The following is a 4717-nucleotide window of genomic DNA, read 5'->3' on the forward strand; positions in this document are numbered from 1 at the left end:
CAGAGAGGCGACCTGCAAGCAAACATCGCGCACCGTGTCCTCATGCTCCTGTTTCATACAGGTGTCATCGCTGCTACTGATTTCGATTGAGCAGGTCACAAAAAGCAAGAAATGACAACGTGAAATAAGACAATTCTTACCTGTAAGAGTTGCTCATCATGTTCTCTGAGGTGCATCAAAAGAAGCAATGCTGCTGCCTTCTTTTTCCTTGTTGTCTCATCATAGTATGCCATTCTGCAGGAATATATGTCCACGTTACTAGGGATGCTCCAATCGCCAATTTCGGGGCCGATCGCCGGAATCAGTATCGGCCGATACCGATCGAGTGGGCGGGGCCTAAATGGAAGATTTAAACATCACTTTAAATCTTCCATTTAAAGTGATGTTTAAACTCAGTTAATGGGGCTCATTCACTGGAGCTTCCACAAACAACAATCAACTTAATTATTACATTGAAATTATGTACATTATTCAAGTTTACATTCACTTTGGATAATAACACGGGAGAAATTAGCGGAAGCGCTCTCTTTTCCTCTCTCCCCCTCTCTCTCCCCCTCTCTCTCCCCCCTCTCTCCCCCCTCTCTCCCTCTCTCTCTCCCCCCTCTCTCTCTCTCCCTCTCCTGACAGCCTGTCAGTATCTCGTGCAGCTCACTGATCCAGTAATGAGTGACCCGACAGTGAAGAATAAATATATTTATAACTAGTTTAGCTTGTTCCAGAGGTAGATAAAATAGCTAAGTGTGTTAGGTCTACCTCGTGTGTTTCGCTCCGCTTACCGGTGCGGCGGGCGGAGCTGCAGGATTTCTGCTTCACACACGTTGCATACCGCTATTTTACTGTCTTTTTCAGACACCTTAAAATTAAGCCAGACCGGTGAAGCCATGTTGGCGAGCTTGTTTTGCCGCACACAGAGAAAAGTGTCATGTATTTTACGTCATGCGATCGGCTCTCGCGATCGGCATGTTCAGAGAGCACCAGAGAGTGACCGATCGATCGGAGCATCCCTACACGTTACCATGACACAAACTATGTCATGCGATGGGTACACGATGCCCTCACGATGGCCTTACGAAGGGCAAAATAGACACACGAAGCAAACACGAAAATGAACCTTCGCAAGGTCCTTCGGCAAAATCTTTGGCATGTTAAAGATGTTGCCACCGCTCCCGAAGTTGCTGCCGGAGCCTGAGAAACTCCACCGGCGGTCATACGATGGCTTAAGATGCCCTCACGGATGGCCCGATGTTGCTACGATCACAGCCGAATTTGAAAATGTCCTTTATCGTGTGTCCATCGGGAGTCCATTTCGGGACGGTGTGACAGGGCCTTTAGAAGGGTAGTGATACAAAAATGATTTTTATTCAAAAATTAAGAAAGGAAAAATGAAAGTAAGAATTTGTGATTTTCATAAACAAGTTAAATGAGGAATACCTGGAATTTTGAATTGTTAAAGTAATTTGTTGCAAAGATATTTACAAATAAAACTCACTCGGGTCACTTTTGACCCATGTCAAAAGGGTTACAAATGTATTCCGGTAATATTTAGTAAGAAGAATATCAGCATACTACCTTTTGTCACAACAGTTCCTAATCAGAGCGACAAGAAGCCATTACGTGGAAACTGAATGATGCATTCACAGATGGGATTGTTTGGGTGAGGCCACATTCACATATTGTTCATCCATCTTGATCGTCTCTGTGGTGCTACAAGGCCACAGCTCTGTTTTCGACTTGGATGTCAGAAGGTGCAAAGAAATACTGCTGCACGGGTCAAAAGTAGGGCACCATTTGGAAAGAAGAACTAGGTGCAATTATTTTTGAATGATATTGCAGTTGCGATATTTGATGATGTTGTATAAAGTCTGCAGCTGCACAATACTTCAAAATGGAATTAACACATCCTTAGCATTTAACAAGTATCTTGAACATAGCAGTGATACATACTGCAATTCCAATGAAATATACATGGATGATGCAGCCGTATAAATGGGAATATCAGCCTCTGCAGATATGTACACTGGTAATTGTAAGTATTTATTTAACTGATAAGGTTCCGAGGCACTTTGTGTTGCTTAACTCAGTGCTTCTCAAACTGTTTTCAGTCGTGTACCCCCTTTGAAAAGTTTTCTCAGCCCCCTGACCGACCCCGAAAATGTTTGATCGAAAAAGCCTATACAAATACTTCCAATATAGTGATGTTCCCTCAGTGAGTGATGTATTAACTAGGGAGTTTTTCAACTGACGTAATATCTGTTTAACAAACCAATGAACAAAATGATATATTATGCAAAACTATAAAATACAATACACCAATTTGACATGTTTACGAGTTTCTAGGAATATTTTATATAAAATTGTGTTTTATTTAACTTATTGTACTAAGATTATTTTTGTAATCATGCATGGTATCTTTTTAATTAACTTTTTTTTTTAATCTCACGTACCCCCTGCAGTACCCCAACGTACCCCTAGGGGTCCGCGTACCCCCATTTGAGAATCACTGGCTGTGCGGATATAATGTATGGAGTAGATAAGCAGTGACAGGATAATAACAGTGGCAGAGATTAAAGATGAGTGTCTGTGGGCACGATGACAGGAAGATCCTTCTAATCTCTGGAGAGATGCTATGCTAAATGCTACTTCTTCACACTATTGATCTGTGGTGACATAAGGGGGCAGTAGATTGGCATATATATGGTTCAGTCGAAGCTGCCTCTTCACACTGATATAACAACACTGACAACGTTGTAAATAGATTTGGAGTTTGAGCACACTCGAGTTGATTGTAGGCAGGAGAATTCATCAATAGGCTACTCTGACGGCTGAGAAGTGCAATAAAGTGAAATGGCCTCATATTGAAAAAGAAAAACTGTGAAAGAAAATCTGTGTCTGAAAAAAATAAACCTGCCTCTTTATGTGAATAAACATTTGTATACATATTTTAATGCTAATAGAAATGCAAACCATGGTGTTTAGTGTCGCACTGCATGGCAATGCTAGAAAAGAATGGCCGTTAAAAGGTGACATTCTGCTTTTTCCTGTATTGTGTCATATAGGTTGAAGTGCATGTTAATGGTCTTCTAAGGCTCAAATCCCTGTGTCTCTCGATGTTCAATCCAGGTGTTAAAAGTAGTATTACTACGATGCAAAGCAAACTTGTGGTACAACAGATTAGAATTAGTGGTGCACGATAATTATCGGCCCGATGTTAGGAATTATGACGTCATCCCGATAAAAGTATTAATAGCCCCGATAATATAAAATATATTTTTTGGGTAAAAAAAAGAAAAAAATCCTGCGGTGTGGGTGGGTTGGGATGAGGGGCGCTTGTTTTTCACTCGGCTCCTCCCGTTTTGCCAGTACTGTGGTATTAGTGGTTTAGGAAGAGGGGAGTTCTTCACAAATCCAGCGCTCCCTAACTCGTGCCTGGCTGTGACGTAAATGGCGTGCGGCCGGGAAGCCAGGACAGCAAACACACATGTCGTCGGTAGTATGGGACTATTTCAACGTTTCAGAGTTAGATAGTTCGCTTGCTATTTGTATTTACAGATGCAATGCAGAAGTTCCACGAGGAGGAAAAAAGGCAACGAGCTATAATACTTCCAACCTGATTAGTCGGCTGAAACATCGCCATCGCTACGATGGTGTGTTAACAGCGTACGAAGACGCCTGCGCTGCTAAACTAGCGGCGAATCTAAAGCCAGCTGCAAAGGCACCGGGGCTTTTACCTATCGACCAGGCTTTTGAAAAAGGCAAGAACTTTATTTGGGAAAATAAATATGGTCACTTTGAAGAGAAAAACTGTTCTTGGCTTTGTTTTGTTCTTAGTAGTAATGCTCATGTCCTTTGCTCACTACTAGTCTATTTCTTACCACCAGGTGTGAAAAAACTACAGGTACATTTAATATATATATATTATATTATTATCGGTATCGGTCTTGAGAAGCAGGAAGTTATCGGTATCGGTTTCAAAAAACCAATCTCGTGCATCCCTAGTTAGAATACTTCCAGGTTGAAGGATGCACACTTGCTATGAATAATGTAGAAATGCAAACAACCTGCATTATGAACCTGAAGTAGTTTTGTTTTAACATGTATGCATTAAAGCAATTAGGACAAACCACTGCCTGGAGAAAAAGGCGGTACATTCTTTGTTAAAGTTGGTGCACTGGGTTTAGCTAACGTATTGCCTGGCAGCCCCTGCAGCCTCACATCCTGCAGCTCTGCTTTCATGTACCAATGGTCTCTCACCTTGCTTTGATGCTCTGCTTTTATGTTCCCGGCTTTGTTTTAGACATCCCTTTACTCAACTGCTTCAGTGTGGATGTCTTTGTCCCTCTGGTGTAAAGCACCTAGTTGCTTTTTTAACTATTCAACTACCATTTTATTGTTATCATTAAGCCGTGCAGAATTCTTAGCACATCCTCATCATGTACACCATCTTTGGGAGCCATGTACTCACCATAAAGAGCTCTGATGCAACGGGGAGACATTCCTCCATGTGCACACACACTCTGAGATAATAAGACGTACAAACCGTGACTAAAATCCAACCTCGTGCACCCGAAAGGCATCTTATCTTGAATTATGTCAAACTCTCAACAACCTAAAATACATACAGATTGGTTGAACATCCACTGATTTGAAAAGCTTCTACATGAGGTGTGTGTGTGTGTGTGTGTGTGTGTGTGTGTGTGTGTGTGTGTGTGTGTGTGTG

The sequence above is a fragment of the Pseudochaenichthys georgianus genome, chromosome 9 (genome assembly GCF_902827115.2).
Source record: "Pseudochaenichthys georgianus chromosome 9, fPseGeo1.2, whole genome shotgun sequence".
Classification (NCBI taxonomy): Eukaryota; Metazoa; Chordata; class Actinopteri; order Perciformes; family Channichthyidae; genus Pseudochaenichthys; species Pseudochaenichthys georgianus.